This window comes from Zingiber officinale, chromosome 2A, assembly GCF_018446385.1.
Source record: "Zingiber officinale cultivar Zhangliang chromosome 2A, Zo_v1.1, whole genome shotgun sequence".
NCBI classification, from domain to species: Eukaryota; Viridiplantae; Streptophyta; class Magnoliopsida; order Zingiberales; family Zingiberaceae; genus Zingiber; species Zingiber officinale.
The window spans coordinates 388266-408908 of NC_055988.1; the positions used below are offsets into that span (position 1 = coordinate 388266).

The 20643-nt window shown below is 37.1% G+C and overlaps 1 long non-coding RNA gene and 1 pseudogene across 8 annotated transcripts in view; both read right to left on the reverse strand.

Moving 5' to 3' along the window:
- Positions 1-2020, reverse strand: LOC122040353 (annotated as a pseudogene).
- Positions 2020-20643, reverse strand: part of LOC122040421 — a 27639-nt gene continuing 9015 nt past the window's right edge. For 2 of the 8 annotated variants that reach the window (XR_006128606.1, XR_006128608.1), the window contains 3 exons: positions 18180-18347; positions 5443-5633; positions 2020-2238 (listed from right to left, as the gene is read on the reverse strand). This is a non-coding gene — a long non-coding RNA (uncharacterized LOC122040421). The remainder of the gene's footprint in view (positions 2239-5442; positions 5634-18179; positions 18348-20643) is intronic. The other 6 variants (XR_006128612.1, XR_006128611.1, XR_006128609.1 and 3 more) reach the window with 3 other exon arrangements.

Below are 20643 nucleotides of genomic sequence, written 5' to 3' on the forward strand. Positions count from 1 at the left end.
CTAGCACCAGGATGCGCCTGTCCTCACCAATCTATCGCCATTTTGTCTCGAGTTATATAGCTCTTCAACGTACGTGATGACAGGACCTGAGCTTCTGATGTAGGTTTGCATGTAAGTCATTACTGATGCCTCTGCGATCATTCAACAACTAGTTAGCCAAAATTCTTCTGTGAGTGAAATTTCAACGTTCTGATCTTAAGCATAGCTAGATCTACGATGTACTCCACACTATTTTTAAAAACAGTTTTAAGTGTATGGATTGCTGATACACTGCCTCATGTTTACTTTTATGTTTACCCTAGAACTGTGTCTTATTTGTCATCCATTTTGACAGTTAAGGTTTGATGACAATGAGTCATTCCAATATCAATAGTAGAAACTCACCGTCTTTATTTAGCTTCTTCAATAGCTGTGCTTTTGACAAAGGGCATACATTCTTGCAGCAACTGCAAGTTTTCCGTACTGCCCAACCATGGTGAGCAGCAAACACCTTTGCATATGCTACAGTTGCAGGGTCCCTCGGGGAATTTTCACTGTGTTGGCAAAGAACAAAGTGAAAAAGAATTAAAACACTTGCTGCCGACATCTGTAATAGTTTATTATCTAAACGATCTTCAATTTAATACATACTAAATCAACTGTTTTGAAGGAGGAGTTTGCAAAGGTCTACTAATATTTACCATAACTGAAGTTTGAAAACCAATTCTGCAAATTTTAGAATCATTTGCATTTTCTGACAATGAGATGAAGTTTATTGTTCAACAGGCAAAAGAGAACATATTAACAAGATGAAACACACAAATGCAGCAACAAAACTACAAGAGGAAATACATAGTAATGTCAACTTAGGTTTCAGCAGAGATATTTATCGGATCAATTTTGAAGAAGCAAAACATAATGTTCTTAAGCAACCAAGATGTGCAAAGAAACACCTGAATGCATACTGAATAGGAAATGAATTGTTTCAGATGATCAGAAAACTACATTTTGGAATTCTAATACTATGGACTTAATTCAATGACTAAAAACTGATATTTAATTTCATCATTTTAATGTTTTGTTTGAAAACATGAAAGTAACTTTGTGTTATTATTATAAATAGTTTACAGGTAATTTCTGAACCCCGCAAATATGCAGTCTCGGTACTTAATTGTCATGCTTTTGTAAATTTTAAGATGGATGATTAGTCTACCCATTAAAAATATGGCTTGAAATGCTCATAAAACCGGATTAGTTTATATTTCAAATTGGCAAATCCTTAACTACATGTAAGAATGATTTATGATGGAAATCATTATTTCGGTCAGTTACTAATGGATTTGATTTGAACATTCTTGTTGATTGTCATTCTTTCTTTGAAGCTTAAGTTATCATTGTAATGTATTTGAATTTTGTTTAAGCATGATTTGAACTCGTTGGCAAATGTATGAAGAATAATCTAATAATGCTTTCAAATATTTTTGAAGTATAGCCGAAGCTAGTTGGAATACAAAACTTTAGCCATCCTTTTATTTTGTCATCATATAATGTTTAGCATGCATATTACAAATGGAAAAGAAAGGTATGAGTTTATGTCCATACTCTTTTTCAAGAATCTGCTCAAACAACACCTTGACCATGTCAAGTCCACGCTTAACTCTAAGTAGATTACGTGAATGGCTGCCACCTTATTTCACACGATCCTGTTGAATATCTAACTCAAGCAAATTGTTTAAAGTTGAGATTGATTTTGATGTTTCATATAAATCTTCAACCTATATTCAGAATCCACTAGAAAGTGATAGAAAAGAAAGAAATCAGTTAATAGATTGGCATCTAAAAAATAGGGTAAAACCTCATGATAAGTGTGCGCATAAGCATAGATAACGATTGGACTTGGTTATGGAGGTTTCCTTTCTCCTCAATGCATGGCTTTCTAAGCCAAAGCTAATGCAATTGAAAATGGGATTAAACTAGAGATGAGACCAATGTTGTCACTTGCCAAAGTATTCAGGTGAAATGAAGCTGGTCACGTCAACATGATGAAGCTTGGTATGGAAAAACTCTTAAGATATAGTTTGTCTTCTTCAATGGAAGAAATAATAAAAATTCATTTGGTAAATACATCTCATAAGAACATGTTTTTTCGTCTTCAATACATGTTGCCCATAAATATATGGAGTCGGCATTCAATGTCCAAACTCTCTCAATATGTCATTTTGCATTGCACCTTGTGCAACAACAACACAAGCACCGAAGCTGCAAAGTAATTAAAGTACAGGAAACAATGAGCATATTATCAGTATAGGTATTAAAGTGTTTTCAAAAATAATAAAAATGTAAGTTGTCTATAAAATTATCTACCCAATGCATTATCATCAATCTATTCAATATCACAAGGTAAACACACAGAAACAACAATGAATCATGAATTCACCAAGGAAGGAGTATATAACAAGTCCTCTTGATTGCCTAGCAAGCCTTTGAATCATTGATTCTGTTGTGGCTAACCACATGCTCAGTGTAGAAACTGCTAGATTGTCATCCATCATGTTTTTATCTTTGTTTTTCTTCTTAAAAGTTCTTAAAGATGTTTTATCTTTGTTTTGGACAATCACGCTGGTCTATTGCCTAAGGACAAGATGGTGATTGACACATGAGATGGTGATCAACACAGTGTGAGAGTGGTAATCTACACAACGTCTAGATCTTTTCCAAATTCAAGCATAACCATTGACTTCTAGATCTTTTCCTTGTAAAAATTCAAAAATTAATATCTAGTTTAAAGTTTTCTTAATGTACTATAGCATAAATCTTGTCAATTAGCTAAGCAGAGTTGAAGGTACATAATGACACTTAAAAAGTCTTAAGTCATGTTGAGAGGGATGTCTGGAAATACTAGGATAAAATAAAGACTTATATACTAATATTGAAGAGCAATTAGGTGTAGTTTTCAATTGATGAAAAATGAGTAAATGGCTATTAGAATGCTAGGTAAGGATGGAGAAAGACTAACAATAGCCAGTGCTCACTTTGGAACTTGAATCACAATTTCACACCACATGATCAGCCAAGTCTCCAAATTAACTCTTACAAAAAGAGTATGACGTAGATTCATATAAATAGATAATTTAGCTAAGTCTCCAAATTAACTCTTACAAACTTTGATAACCTATCATCTAAATATAAAGTTTTACCTACATAAAATTCCATTAAAAGTATATTTAACCTCATCATAACAGATTCTAATTTCATTATCCATGGCCACTTAGATTTTAACCACTTTCTTAAAATAAGATAATGGAGAAAGAAGCATCTTATCATTTTCATTGGTTGAAGGTTCACTATCAAATATCTTTCAAGCGGAGAAGCCTTTTACAGCAGTTTAAGCACTAGATTACAATGTAAAACAATAAGAATATCGTTTTCAAGTGTTGTGTTAAACTACTGAAATCAGGCTCCGGGTACCTGGGTGTGGATAAAACTTTATCCACACCGCAACGGATCGCAACGGCCTGGTCGGGATAGACTTTGTTGGTCCGGGAGCCTGGAATGGTTCCCGGTACCCAGACCGTGCTAACTCAGCCCCTTGCTTAACGAGGGCACTCGCCGACCTCAGAGCACCTAGGGGGTCCGGGCGCCTGGACTAGGTCCGGGCGCCCGGACAGTCAACAACTTGTTGACTATTCGATTTCTCCCCATTCCGATTCCGTTCGCTTCAGTGATTTTAGCCATCTAAAATAATGCTCACTCGATCTCATTTTCCAGCCTTCTCGAGCAATCCTTCTGCTTTAGGCTCTCGTCTCTCGGAAACACCGCGCGCTTCCTTCTCATCCGTCAGTGTACTCTTCCACAGCGCCTGGTCTCTCAGACGTATCAATCTCGTTGACTATCTCTCGTACCGTCCTCGCTAGCTACGTCTTTCGCTCGACTTCCCTATGCTCTTAAGTTCCTTCACACTTAGACACAGGGATCAAACCACAACAGGACCTAACTTGACTTGGTTAATCACATAAAACTACCACGGGATACTTATAATCTCCCCCTTTTTATGTGAACAAATCAAGTTAGAGTAAACTAGACATAAAAGACTTGGAAAAGAATTTTCGAAAATCAGAATTTTTTGTGATTTATAAACTAGTTTTTGAAGAAAGAATTTTAATAATATATTGTCATTGAAAAATTTTAAAAATATTTATAACAGTAAAACATTATTATCCAAGACAGTGATAAAATTTTCACGAAATTATGAAATTTAATTTAAGATATAATAAATAATTTTCGATATAAATTTATATTTATTTAAAAAAATACTTAAAAATAATTTCCAAGCTCAAAATATCGTAAAATTTTTTTTGAGAATATAATAGAGCACATAAAAAATAAATTTTCAAAAATTTTTAATATTAAAAGTTAGCATTTAGATAAATAATTCATATAAAATTCAATAACGGTCTAAAGATTTCAAAAATATTTTCAAGGCTAGAGAAGATGATAATATTTCATAGAAAAATAATTTTTTTCAAAAACTCTACGAAATATTTTTAAATAAAAAAATATAATTTTTGTTAAAAAATTTATAAAAAATAATTTAACGGTCAAAAAATTATGAAAATTTTTTCTATGATAGATAACATGATAAGTTTTCACAAAAAAATAAATTTTGCAAAAATCACGCCGCAAAATATCTTTAAATAAAAATATATAAATTTTGTTAACAAATTTATAAAAAATAAGAAACGGTCGAAAAAATTTAAAAATTTTCTACAAATAGGAAATGAAATCATCTTTCTTAGAAAAATTAATCTCTAATTAATTTTGAATAGAAATATTACGACACAAATTTTTGCTCAGATATCTGTGATTACTGTTTTTTTTTTCCCCACTAGTCCAGCAACCCCAGTAGATATATCCGAGATATCAACCATAATCGTATTAGCACTTGTTGATCCTGATCCAACTTGGTTGATTTGTTTTGGGTTCTGCTGAGTTTAACAAATATGATAGTAGGTAGGCGATGCAAATAGAAAAGACAATCATGTGGGCTAGAGATGAAAATGAGGCAAAGGAGGGAGAGGTCTACTAAGTCATATTTTTTGAACTAATAGTATGTAGTCTTATAAACACTGAAATATAAATTAATTATGTTTGGTAGAAGCACTGAGAAACAGTCAATATACAAGGAAAATATGAAACATGAAACATGACTTCTTGGAGTGAGTTAAATTGAAGTCGATTGCTATGATGCAGGTTTGCTATCACTAATGTATTGGCACTTGCATATGATTTAAAAAAAAAAAAATTCACTAGATCTTGTGAGTTTAAAATTCACAATCAGAGTATAGTTTCTACATGGAACATGGTCTGTGTTGATTGGCAAACATCTTTAGTCGTAACGCGTGTATTCAATGGATTACTATGCTTATGGAACATTAAATTACGAGGATATACTGAAATTTATACCTTTGCTACTGCCATCTTTTCTTTTGCACTACATGCCTCCACTGAGCAAAGGAGCAGGCTATTGACGTCAATAGAGAGACTCAACCATTCTATTGAAAGAATAAAGGAGGGCAGAAGGACAGTGTTAGAGACTGAGGAGCTCGGTGTTTCAATTCTTCAAGACTTGCATCAACAGCGACAGTCTCTTAGATCTGCAGTGCACAATATGTTTCTTTGCTAATTATCTTTAGTTAATACTTTGTCTCTCTAGTTGGGCTATTCTACAGATTTTATGCTTGCATGGATTAATACCAAATGAACCATCTCAGCATCCATTTGTGTACATAGTATTAAATATGTCATGTCAATTTATTGTGCTTTTCACCATCACCATTTAAGACCGTTCATTTAAAAAAATCGAAATGGAAAAGGCAACCCATGTCCTAGATAATTGCCTAACTTAGCTTGTAGGCACTACTTCTGAAATTCTTTAATCCTTGCTGAAGTATCGTTCACTAGTTTAGGGAGTGAAGGATTTATAACCATGCTGACTAAATCCTGCTTTAGGACATTGAATGTATCCTCTCTGCTTGCATCCTTCAAGAGACGTCTTAAACTGGATATCCTCTCAATCAGATATATTTATAACAAGCCGATCTCTATAATATATTTGAATCATTTTTGAGAGGGATGTCAAGGACTAATCAATAAATATGAAATATTTCATATTTATCAATATTATATATAAATAGAGAGGGTTCGGCAGTAGTGTATCTAGATGAAATCTCATTTTTCTGAATAGTCGATAGCATGCATAGTACCCGTTCATGTGCATACCAAGTCCTATACATAACTGAAACCGTGCCAATTGGTATATATAACACCAAGTCAACATAACTCCTAGTTAACACGATAAATGGATGAGCATTTCAGGTAAAGTCGGTTTGGAATGCATAAACCTACTCGACCATCATGTGTTGGTCAATCAATTTTCAGACCATTATATCTTACGAATCAGACACACAGTGACACATCTGCTCATATCTGCATTTGAACATCTTCTTTACAGATTTATATCATTCAATTCATGTTCGTGCAGAATACTAGTTATCTCGATTCAAAGAAAGGCCTTGGAATAGTAGATGTGATCTCTAGTGCATTGTCAAATGCTAATTTCGACAAACAACCAAATAAGCAAGTTTTCATCCAAATCTAATGACATTCAAGTCCTCTTTGCATTCAAGCAAATTCCTGGCTACACTTGTGTGCTGACTATTGAGGAGACCATCAGTGATGCTCAAAAGCCAACTGTTAGTGAAAGCAAACAATTTGTTGTGATCTTCAATTGTCATTGACATAGCCTCCTTTATCACTGGCTTCACAGATGTCATCGAGAAGATGCACGCAACAAACATTTTTGTTCATGTTTCATTCCTCAGAATGAGTACTTGGCAATAACATTTGATTACTTCTCTGACCCCATAGTTGAGATAGTGACACTGGTTACAAAGTGTTTATATATATATATATATATATATATATATATATATATATAACTCATAAAATTAGTGTCAGAATTTGTTGGGTTGTAAGAAGAGAATCATATTGATCACCATACCTTTATATATACAATTAATATTTCAAGATGGTAATTATCTTATTTTAGGATGTTTAGTAGTTTTGATACTAGATGAGTTGTTTTAATATCATCTCATCAATTTGATTCGATCAGTTCTGCATTAATATGATACCTTAGCTTTTTTCAGGCAACATCAATTTGATATCAAAGCGTCCTCGTGCTCCATATTCCGTCAGTTTATTAGCCATCTAACTAAGATGAAGGCTACTGGTCGACCCAAAGCCAACCTATCTCCTGTCTAACTGAAATTAGTTGACCCTACTGATTAATCAATTGAATCAGATGAACACTATCAATTATGTTGATATCAAAGGCTAAGAAAATGTTGGATTACTATAATCATTGGTTACTAAGACAATGAGATATATCAGATAAATTTCATGAAAATATCTTTGAATCTTTGATACTCAGAATTACAATAGTGTTCGTCTGAGTTTACTTGAAATTGTTATATGGCATATCACCGATAGCGTTGCTTAAACCGATGGACACAACTTACCAAGTTAAAATCGCCTCCATAACCGAACTTCATGATCTAGTCTGATCAAGAATTCTTACTTGCTGAAAAAGGCTTAGAAAACTTTAATCCAATGGTTCTGTTGGGCTTACGTCAGATTTTATCATAAAAATTATGATTTATTTTGTGAACCTCTTTCAATGGATCTTGTGGCAACTCTACATTCTATCGTATCAATAAAGGGTTTATCTCCATTACACTCCTACCTACTTCTCGTAGAACTCTGTATCTGCCCTTTAATGTAGATATGTAAGCTTTATGCTTTGTTGATTTTTTGAATACTCTAGGTGGGACAGTACTTTTGTCTTGTTGTAGTCAATTACTCCAGGAACTCTATATTTTTGGAAAAAAAATTTTCTTCATATACTGTGTTATGCTGAGGCGTAACACACTATCGTCAATTAATTTTGTAATGCCTCAGTTCTGCTTCGAATGTTATGTGGGATCTCGGCTACAAAAGAAAAGAAAAGGTACGGTATTTAATGTACATGATCAAATGCTTGATAATTTAATGTGGTAAGGCATTTCATGAGCTGCAGGCGCTCTCCGCTTTAGGCCGCGAGCACGCCGCACCACCTTAAATGCAGGGGGGTGTACTGGCAACGTTTTTAACGTCAATATTAATCTAACGGTGAGGGTATGGTGACACCTTTTTTACTTCTAGATCCAATAGTAATTTTAGAATACCACGGAGAATGAAAAGTCACCTCATAAGTTATCCCTGCCAAAGCTTTTAATGGTGATGATTTGATGTTGGCTGTTTTTGTCTAGCACACTCATCAGATGGTAGGAAGATCCCTACAATTGACGACATAGAGAAACGGTGCAATACCACCATTAGAGTCTTCTTCTAACTATTTTCGCTACCTTTCGCTATTGGGTTCTTGCGCTCTTCTCCTTTCTCCATCTTCTGTCTTTTATACCTGCAAAGATGAGTAAGTTGTGACTCCTTCAACTGGATTTTTCCCTCATTTTCTCTACTCTTCTACTTCTTTTTTCCTTTGCAACTATGACTGCTAGTAGATCCTCCATCAGGTGGTATGAGACTCAATGGACGATTCTTCCTAAAGCTGCAAGACCCAAACTACGAGAGCTTTACGTCATTCCGTTAGACCATGAGATTATGATTCTCCGAAGAGATCATCGACCTAACATTCCTCCTCCCAGTTTTACTACTTTCTTCTATGGTCAATTGATAGATTTCTCATGCCCTCCTTCATACAAGATTTAGCTCATTATTTCGATATCTCAACTGTAACCCAACTACCGTATGATTTGCGGTGCATCCATCATCTTCCGGATATATGGCATTCCCCTTAACGAAGTTATCTTCCATTATCATTTTTACATTCAGCCTCCCGAACCTAAAACCTTCATTTTATTGTCAGGAATAAATGTAAATTTTTGGGTGAATGTCCAACCTCGTAGAAAGATCGATTCTTTTTCATTAAACGGCCTAAACCCTATACTTGGCCTACTCTCTGGCTCGATGAACTCCACAATCAACTTAAGTTGGGAGACTGCAAATCGGAGCTAGTATACTTGGAGACGACCTTCATTCTTAAGAATCTAATGTTCAACGCTATCCTCTTGGTGGAGAATGAGGCGTTGCTTCATCTGGTCGGGTTCAGCTCAAAAAATATGTCGCTGGCCTACAACTTTGGTGAGATTTTCATGTCTAGTAGTTTTCTTTTTGTATTAACTATCCTTTCTTTGTATTGCCAAGCAAACTATATATGACGCTTCCATCAGCAAGAAACTGAACTGGGAGTTGACTCCAACAGCGACCAGCTCATGTCGATGGATAGAGGAGGGGTGTCTTATCAGGCGCTAGTTTATCTTCTTTGTTTGACATTGTTAATAGTGAAGGCTCTGAGTCAACCGCCAATACTGCCACTCATGTTATATTCTCCGACAATCACAGCTTCTACCCATGTGACTGATCTAACGGAGTCGCCTGAGGCAAGGGCTCCATCAGAGTTTTGCTCTTGAGAAAAAAGGTTAGTCCTACAACAATCATCCCCTTCTAACCTTTCTGTCCCTGGTGGGAGTCAAGTGCATATTCACGAAGGAGAGACATTATCGAGAGTCTGGAGGCCAAATATCTCCTATGGACGACCTTGCATAGATGGCTGCTGAAGCGGGGCAGCTGAAGCGGGGCAGCTGAAGCAGGAGCTGCGAAGAATAAATTGATCCTGTTAGACCCTCTCAAAGAGCTTGCTTCAACGCCTTCATTAAGGAAGAGTGACCCTCCTTCAGCGAGAAAAATTCATCTTACCATCAAAGACACAGCTCGGGAGATGCGTTGTCAAATATGGGAGCGAGAGCTAGGGAAAATCCCTCAAGCCACTAGCAAATCGCTTCCTCTCCCCTATGTGCCAACTGAGACTTTAGGCATTGGTCAGACATCTCCTCCTGCCAGCGCTGAACAGGGTACCCCTCTAACTTAGCCTCTCTCAGACTCGAGGCAGCCAACGAACAGAGGGGACTCAATCCCTCTCTTGAAAAGCAATTAAAATATTATATGGAGGATCTGATACCTAACATGAGTATTCTTAAGATAATAGAATGCTCAACTTTCTCTGATCGGAAGGTATCACATCCTCCTTATATTATTTCAATTGCTCTTCAAGAGAGGGACTGAGTCCCTTCTGTTCGCTAGTCGCCTCGAGTCTGAGAAAGGCCAAGTTAGAGAGGGAATCCAGTTCAACGCCGGCAGGAGGAGACGCTTGACCAATTTCTAATGCCTCTGTCCAGTTGGCACATAGGAGAGAGGAGGCGATTGGCTAGTGGCTTAAGGGATTTTCCCAAACTCTCGCTCCAGCATTTGACAACGCATCTCCCGAGCTGCGTCTTTGAGTGCAAGTTGAATTTCTCCCGCTGAAGGAGGGTCACTCTTCCTTAAGGAAGGCGCTTAAGCAAGCTCTTCGGGGGGTCTAACAGGATCAACTTATTCTTCGCAGCTCCCTCTTCAGCAGTCACCTCTACAAGGTTGTCCACAGGAGATATTTGGCCTCCAAGCTCCCTCTTCAGCAGTCAACACCTAGTTTAGTTTTTTGCTGATGGATATGTCATACAAAGTTTGCTTTGCAAGACAAAGAAAGGATAGTTAATACAAAAAAAAAAAACTACTAGACATGAAAATCTCACCCAAGCTGCCGGCTAGCGGCACATTTTTTGGGCTCAACCCGACTAGATAAAGTAGCGCCTCATTCTCCACCAAGAAGATGACGTTAAACATTAGGTCCTTAAGAATGAAGGTCGTTTCCAAGTACACTGGCTCCGATTTGTAGTCTCCCAGCTTAAGTTGATTGTGGAGTTCGTTGAGCTAGAGAGTAGGCCAAGTATAGGGTTTATGCATTTTAATGAAAAAGAATCGATCCTTCCATGCTTTGTTAGTGGTTGGATAGTCACCCAAAAATTTACATTCATTCCTGGCAGTAAAATCAAGGTTCCAGGTTCGAGAGGCCGAATGTAAAAATGATAATGGAAGATAACTTCGTTAAGGGGAATGTCATATATCCGGAAGATGATGGATACGTCACAAATCATACGGTAAGAGTTTGGTTGCAGTTGAGATTCAGAAATAATCCCTAACCCCGAACCCCGAACCCTAAAACCTTAAACCTTAACCCTAAACTCCAACCCCCAACCCCCGAGCCCCTTAAACCCCAAACCCTAACCCTAACTCCTAAACCCTAAACCCTAAATCCTAAACCCGAAAACCCTAAAAACCCTAAACCCCAAACCCTAAACCCTAAAACCCTAAACCTCACTCCAGTGGCTCCATATGGTGCATTGAAAGAGCATTCCTTGACAAAGCAAGGGCGAGACACATAGAAATGAATCCTCAAGATAAGGGACATATTCTTTACATTCGTGGATAGAATGAGAATAGCGGATAGATAAAGACTCTATCACTTGTTCTAGAGCGTAGTTTCGAATAAATCCAAGAGTTGAGGAGCACCTTCGGCATTTAGGACATGTAACTAGGAATCCTTTCTCAAATTGCAAAGTGTCCATTTTAACTCCCAACAAAAGATCAACAACATATAAACTCAAAGAAGGACCTGGTAGATAGGTGGGATGAGACGGCCGTTGCACAGAGCACATCTAAGGATATCGAGTTTTATCCTCACCATCGTCCACTCTGAAGGACTGGATGAGTTTTATCCTCACCGTCGTCCCTCAAGTTATGATATGAACATTTACATTTATCAAACATATTAAGCAGCACAAAGATGTCGCCGTCGTCGTCATTGCTTGCATTGAGCACTAGTAATGGCTCCGCTAGACTCAGAGAAACTCGTAGTGGGATATCATAACTGAAGTTGTAAATTGTGAAGTTGTGCTCCGTCGTAAGGTGTTGTACCAGGGCTCCATATGGTGCATTGAAAGAGCTTTCTTTGACAAAGCAAGGGCGAGACCGATAGCTACATTCCTTTTCATGGTTTGAAATGAATCCTCAAGATAAGGGACATATTCTTTACATTCGTGGATAGAATGAGAACAACGGATAGATAAAGACTCTATCACTTGTTCTAGAGCGTAGTTTCGAATAAATCCAGGAGTTGAGGAGGAGCACCTCCGGCATTTAGGACATGTAACTATGAATCCTTTCTCAAACTGCAAAGTGTCCATTTTAACACCCAACAAAAGATCAACAACATATTAACTCGGGAAGAACCACAAAAGATCAACAACATATAAACTCGAAGAAGGACCTGGTAGATAGGTGGGATGAGATGGCCGTTGCACAGAGCACATCTAAGGATATCGAGCTTTATCCTCACCGTCGTCCACTCTGAAGGACTGGATGAGTTATTCTTCTCTTCCATATTTTCAGTTGAGGGACTGGATGAGTTACTCTTCTCTTCTATATTTTTAGTTGAGGGGCTTGATGAAATACTCTTCCTTCTTCTCTTTTTCCTTTTGCCACTGGAGTGTTTGATTGGCATGGAGGTCGAGCGATGGAGCACCGTCGTCAATGCAGGAGCAAATAGAAGAAGGCGAAGGTGAAGGCGAAGGTGAAGGTGAAGGTGAAGGCGAAGGCGAGAAGAATGTGTAAGCGAGAGGAGAGGCAGTTTACAAGCCGAGAAAGAGAGAAGGAAAGGATTCTGCAACAAATTTAATGTCTCTCTTTTTTTTGCTTTAATACATCTTGTCTCTTTAATACGTCTTGTGACCTACATATAGACAGCTTTTGAAATTATTTAAGGCATATGACTGGATAGCATATCAATAAAAAGTCACAGTGTGATGCCGCTGCTCATTCTCATGATGTTGCCTTCAATGTGATTGTCAGACGATTGGGTGGGGCGAGGGTAGGAAGTTAATGTGAAGCAAATGTGTGATGAGATCCGATTGAAGCATACGGAGAAAAAGGTGTTCAACCATCTGGATTCTGTCATCTTGGTCCAAACCCGTAATATCGTTTTAAATCTGATTTAAATTTATTATAAGCTCAAACTAAAATTAAATTGACCTCCATCTACTTTATTCCCAATAAATCCTAATTAACATATATATAAAATCTTAATCAAATTTGATTAATAATTTTGTTGATCATTTGGAAGTGTATTGTTTAATACAGAACCTGACAGTAGGATATTAATCGGGGCTCGCTTTAGGCATAGTCCATTAAGGCATATGCCTAGGTCCCCAATTTTTATTGGGGTCCACTATTTTTAAAATATTAAATATATTTTTATTTGCTTTTTAAAGAGAATAAAAAAGAATAAGATTTATGTGATAAAAGATTGCACAATCTCATTTTCTAAAAATTTGAACTATTATTTATAATATATTAAATATATTTTTATAATAGGACCCACGTGATTAAAGATTTACATGATCTCCATCTCTAATCAATGCTTCGGAAAAATCTCATTATGGTTCCAATTGATAAAGTCATAAAGGAACTCTCTTGTTTTAACAAATTAAATTTATTTTTAATTATAGATGTTATTTTATAAGATACAAATCTATTCCTCTTCTATCTCTCAATCCTAGTATTTTCTTGTTAGTTTCCTTTTCATTAGTGATGTTTTCTCCTTTAATTAATAATAATATGGATTAGAAATTTTTTATCATATCCATACAATGTAAAATAAAATTTTTAATTTTTTTTAGTTCCCCTATTCCCCTTTTCCAACTCCCTCTCTCTGTGCTTCTCTTGTTCGTTGAGATTGGAGAAGAGAAACCACACCTAACACTAACATGCTAATCTGTGCTGCTACTATGCTCCTTAATTAATTAAATTCAAATATTGATGCATTCATCCATATTTTGTCCAATCGAAATAGAAAATTTTATTATTTTTGAGCAATAATGAGTTAGATACCTTTATCATTTCGTTTCCTTGATATATATTAAGTTTAACTTTTATTTAGATGTATTTATAGTCATAAATTGTTGGATTTTCCCTTTGTCTCCGTTCTATCATTTACAACTATTCTAGTTTAGGTATAAAAAATATGGTTTATTTTTTCTTTTGCGTCATGCCTAAAAAGGCTCACATTTAGTTCTTTATAAATGATAATATTTTAAGGATTATATTGAGCTATAGTACGCGATTCATCTACCAAGTCCAGCTTCAAAAGCCTCCGCTGGGCGTTGTCTTCGCTGTAGTGTTGTATCCGATCGAAATCAACTCCGACTTCGACGGGGACGACCGCTTCGCAAGCATACACCATGTGGAACAGAGTTACCCCGGTCCCTTCTTTTGGAATTGTGCGCATAAGATTCGCAAGATCTCCCGATTGCGACTTTAGCCTACCCGTTGCTCTTAGGATAGGCCACGGAGGTGAAAGATTGCTGGATGTCATATCCTCCGCACCATTTTATGAGTTTCTGACACGCAAATTGCCTTCCGTTATCTGAGACGAGCCGGCGCGGGAAGTCGAACCAGCAGATGATGTGTTGCCAGATGAACTTCATGACCATCTTTTCGGTTATTCTTGCCAGCGGCTCGAATTCGACCCATTTGGAAGTAATCCACTGTGATGAGCAGGAACTTCCGCTCACCTGTCGCCATGGGCAATGGCCCCACAATGTCCATGCTCCACTGGTCGAACGGGCAAGAGACTGTGGACGCCTTCATCTCCGCAGTCGGTCTAAGCGAGAGGCTATGGTATTTCTGACAAGACAGACTGCGGAGATGAAAGCACATAAAAATATATTTAATATTTTAAAAATAATGGACCCCAATAAAAATTGAGAACCTAGGTATAGGCCTTAATGGACTGTGCCTAAAGCGAGCCTCGATTAATATCCTATAGTCAGGTTCTGTATTAAACAATACACTTCCAAATGATCAACAGAATTATTAATCAAATTTGACTAAGATTTTATATATATTTTAATTAGGATTTATTGGGTATAAAGTAGATGGAGGTCAATTTAATTTCAGTTTGAGCTTATAATAAATTTAAATCAGATTTAAAACAATATTACGGGTTTGGACCAAGATGACAGAATCCAGATGGTTGAACACCTTTTTCTCCGTATGCTTCAATCGGATCTCATCACACATTTGCTTCACATTAACTTCCTACCCTCGCCCCACCCAATCGTCTGACAATCACATTGAAGGCAACATCATGAGAATGGGCAGCGACATCACACGGTGGCTTTTTATTGATATGTTATCCAGTCACATGCCTTAAATAATTTCAAAAGCTGTCTATCTGTAGGTCACAAGACGTATTAAAGAGACAAGATGTATTAAAGTAAAAAAAAGAGACATTAAATTAGTTGCAGAATCCTTTCCTTCTCTCTTTCTCGGCTTGTAAACTGCCTCTCCTCTCGCTTACACATTCTTCTCGCCTTCGCCTTCGCCTTCTTCTAATTGCTCCTGCATTGACGACGGTGCTTCATCGCTCGACCTCCATGCCAATCAAACACTCCAGTGGCAAAAGGAAAAAGAGAAGAAGGAAGAGTACCTCATCAAGCCCCTCAACTAAAAATATAGAAGAGAAGAGTAACTCATCCAGTCCCTCAACTGAAAATATGGAAAAGAAGAGTAACTCATCCAGTCCTTCAGAGTGGACGACGGTGAGGATAAAGCTCGATATCCTTAGATGTGCTCTGTGCAACGGCCATCTCATCCCACCTATCTACCAGGTCCTTCTTCGAGTTTATATGTTGTTGATCTTTTGTGGTTCTTCCCGAGTTAATATGTTGTTGATCTTTTGTTGGGTGTTAAAATAGACACTTTGCAGTTTGAGAAAGGATTCATAGTTACATGTCCTAAATGCCCGGCGCTCCTCCTCAACTCCTGGATTTATTCGAAACTACGCTCTAGAACAAGTGATAGAGTCTTTATCTATCCGTTGTTCTCATTCTATCCACGAATGTAAAGAATATGTCCCTTATCTTGAGGATTCATTTCAAACCATGAAAAGGAATGTAGCTATCGGTCTCGCCCTTGCTTTGTCAAAGAAAGCTCTTTCAATGCACCATATGGAGCCCTGGTACAACACCTTACGACGGAGCACAACTTCACAATTTACAACTTCAGTTATGATATCCCACTACGAGTTTCTATGACTCTAGCGGAGCCATTACTAGTGCTCAATGCAAGCAATGACGACGACGGCGACATCTTTGTGCTGCTTAATATGTTTGATAAATGTAAATGTTCATATCATAACTTTTCAGTAGTGTGTTACAGTCAATCTCGTCCTTCTAGGACATCTACTAAACTGGTAGTGAGGACAGATACAGGAATAGAGCTTCAGCTTAAGGCTTCCGTCCAACAATGGAAAATTTTATTTGAATTATTTCCGGACAAGTTTTTCTTGTGGTTCCTGGTAACTTTTACAGTCATGATGGAAAGCTCGATCTGGAAATTCAGATGTATGCATCGTCATGACGCATCAAATGTTGTTATTGTTTATGTTTATCCATGGTGGCAAAAGACGAATAAGCTCGCCCCAACGCCCCCGCCAACCCGTCTCAGGACAAACACGGAGGAGGTAAATCTCGGACGTCTACTAGCTTTTGGAATAGTGACTAGCACATAAGGGAGACATTTAACTCGGCTACTAGTCTCGATTTATGTTTATCCATGGTTCTGTAGAAAGTAGTTTAGTTTGTAGATGAAGTAGTTTAGTTTGGTGTCCTGTTCCATCCTGTCATGCGAGGTCATATATATTGCGTTTACTTGTGGTAAAAAGCTTGAATTCGTCCAATATTTGAATTGTCTTGCTCATTTTCTGATTAAGTTATTTTAATTCTGATGTTTTGAAAAATTTAGCCATACTAATCTGATATGAAATTTGTTCAATAGTGTTAGACTACTATCTACCCAGAGGCATCCTTTTAAAATGTAACGATTATTTAACAATAAATTAAAACTTATGTTTGTCTAAATGTAACGATCGATGTAATAATAAAGAGAGACATGCGATATCTTACTACCGCTTTAAATGTAATGCTTAATAATAAAGAGAGGTTAAGGGTAAACTTCTTCTCTCTCTTTTTTTTGTCATTCTATTGTAATTTCAACGAAATTCTATGCATTTAGTAATGCTTATAAATGTGTTACGTGTTGCCTTTGTATTTTAATTTTTCTAATTGATTTTTTTGTTGACTTTAGACTTGCAATATTAGATTTTTTTAAATGTTAGGTCTTAACCCGGCATGTGAACTCATCTTGGAGTTCGAGTTGAACTTAATGTCCGAGATTTATAGTGGTTTATAGAAACATAATTTTTTCTATGAACTGAATCTAGTTTCTATTTTTAACTTTAGTCAACGTGTTATCACTTATTCATCTCTAAACTTTCAAATGTAATATGATCCGAGACTCGGCCACTAATCTGAAACTATAGGCTATTATCGGTCCACTAATCTGAAACTAAGGAGATCCCAACCTATAGTTTACTACAATTGTTGGTGGAGCCAAAAGTCAGAGACTAGTCCGATACAAGTAGATTCAAGTCCATTAAAGCAGAAAGAAAGAAAAATACTCTTAGACACGATGTATCCACCCTAGTTCTACGGTGAATACTGACTGAAAAGGAACGAGGGATCTGACAAAGCTGTCGGTAGGCCTAAGCCACATAGCCGGGACCGCCATCTCCATGGCCGTGGTCAAGTTCGAGGAGCCACCGAGAATAAAAGCACACTTATTAATAAAAATACCATATAGTGATAGGAGAAGCAAAACAAAAACAGTGCTAGAAAAAATGGGTATTGCTCCAACATAACTTCAATGTCCACAAGAGCAAGTCTAAGTAAAAGTTATGAACAATTTCAACCTATCGTACAGGATTAACATGCTGAAATTCACAAAGCAGAACCTCAACGTAGTAAATAAGATGTGATTTCAATATAGAACTACAACATAGCATATTGGAACATAACATGAGGCAATTCATAGGACAGAACTTGAACATTGTAAATCTACAACAATTCACAACCAAATTTCAGCATGGTAAGCATGAAGCAATTTCCAACAGTACTTTAACTTAGCCTAATGGGTAATAACATGATGCAATTCATAAGACAGAACTGTAACTTAGTAAGCATGAGGCAATTCACAATATAACTTCAACATAGCATAAATGGATAACAACATGAGGCAATTGTGGCAACCTTTATTAGCGCACATTCATTTGGTCCTTATTCATGATCCATTGAGAGGTACTTCTTAGGAGAATATAAATTGTCCATCCGTAGCCATTCTACATTTCTTTATCATTCATGTTTGGAAGGGTCCTCCCCATGACAGCCATCCCATACTATCACCGCTCATGCCCATGTCTATAATTAGTTAGATAAATAGAGAAACTCGATTTAATCATATGTAAACACACAAGTAATCATGCATAGTTCTTCTACTAACATAAGGTGATCTATTTGGTATTGCTAATCATACATATACAATCAAAGCATCAGTAGGTAAGTAAAAAAAAAACATTTACTAAAATAATGCAAATTCCGATCCTTACAAATAAATCACAATTCAAACCCAAAACTATTCCAAATCCTCACCATCTTCATTTGCTATCAAACCCGAGATGCTCTCATAACATAAATACCAAAACCACAACCAAGCACACAAAAAAAACCAAAACCGAATCCTAACACCTGTTCACAAACCCACAACATCATCCGATTGTTCATCAACATAAATGCAGAAAACTCCACACCCATTTCACTATCAACTCCTTCTCCAGATCGTTCATCAACACAAATGCAGAAAAACTCAACACCTGTTCAAACTCCCACTCCATCATCAAAGCATATATCATTACAATTGCAGAAATCCAATACCATCATCTAGATGTTCATCAAGAACAAACTCAGAAAACCCAACATCTGTTCAAGAATCCAGAAAAAACATCACCACATTGCATATCAAAAGCATATTCCAGAACGCACCGAGACCTACTCCAAGAAAAAGACAGTACTAACACAAAAGACTACACCACAACTAGCCGACGGAAGCAATGATGGGCGTCCTATCCAAATCCCTCTTAACAAAACCTATTGTTATTCAGAAATTTCCCAGTAAGAAATGTGAGAAATTAGAAATTGATTCGCCAACTCCTAAATCTGTTCTGATGAGTCAAAAATCAAATAAAGGAGCAAAGAAATCAATCTGCAAGAGTGAACTTAAAAGAATTACCAATCCTAATCCTAACCAAGCTGCAAGAGAATAGCTGTTGGAGTTCAAAGGACGGTAAGTAAAAGATCATTAAATTCTACAATGTTTTTAAAATGCCTCATAAAGCTCAAGTTTTGTATATCATTGTCCTAGCTCCTTCTTATGTTTTGAAACACTAAGAGATCAACAAAGGTGAAAGCATGTTTCTAGTACTTTTCTTTGTACTTGTGTTATCATTTGTGGTCTAAAATTCAGTCAATAGTGATACCAATCCTTCCTTGGACTACTATGTACCTTCAACATTTGCTAGATCAAATATGCAATGGTTTGCTCCAATGTCAAATGAGTGGTGTTGCATCCTATAAATAGTGTGTTAATTATGCCATAAATAGATGAAATATGAATGAAATAAGTTGATACTCTTGTTTATTTACTGCCTTATATGATGTAGATGAGTATTGAGCTCATTATTCTAAAGTGTCAATACAATTTGTTTTTACTCTTCAAATTCTACATGTTTGGCACTCTAAACTCTGCTACCAATGCATTAGTTGAGCAATAATAATTTGTCTAAAATTTTAATATTAATCTAATGAAAACTTTTGTAAAATACCAAAAATGGGCATATCATCTTAAGAGAATTTTTCGGAATTTTTAAAAAATTTTCGGAGCTCGTATGCACGAGTTTACGGGGATAAAACGGAGCCTCGGGGAAACCTGTTTAGTACCCAATTTAAGCGAGGAAATGTTTTATTTTCTTTTGTTTTTCTCTTTTTTTTATTCTTCTCCGTTTTCTTTTTTTTTCTCTCCCGCGTGCCCGAGCCGTTCCCCGACGCGCCCTCTTCTTCATCTTCGCCGAGACCTAACCGCCCTTCCCAACCGGCGCCACAAAAACCGCCTTCTCCCTCGTGTACAAGGTGATCGGCCAAGGAGTCCGAGCCTCTGCCGATTCTCCCCTCTTTATGCTCGTGGCCTAGCTAGCCACCGGCCACCACAACCAACGCCGACTTCCTTTGCCTAGCGTTGCCAGCCGACCGCCACGAGAGCACCGCCGGCTCCTCCTCTCGGCCAATCCATCCTCGCCGGCCGACGAGAGCCAAGGAAAGAAGATCTCTTCCTCACGCGATTTCCTCTGCCGACACCGACCCTCATCTCCTCTGCTCAGTGTCGCCGGCACAGATCTAGTCTCTTCATCGCCGGCGACACTAAGAGATCATTAAATTCTAGTACTTTTCTTTGTAATTGTGTTATTATTTGTGGTCTATAAAATTCAGTCGATAGTGATACCAATCCTTCCTTGGACTACTATGTACCTTCAACATTTGCTAGATCAATATGCAATGGTTTGCTCCAATGTCAAATGAGTGGTGTTGCATCCTATAAATAGTGTGTTAATTATGCCATAAATAGATGAAATATGAATGAAATAAGTTGATACTCTTGTTTATT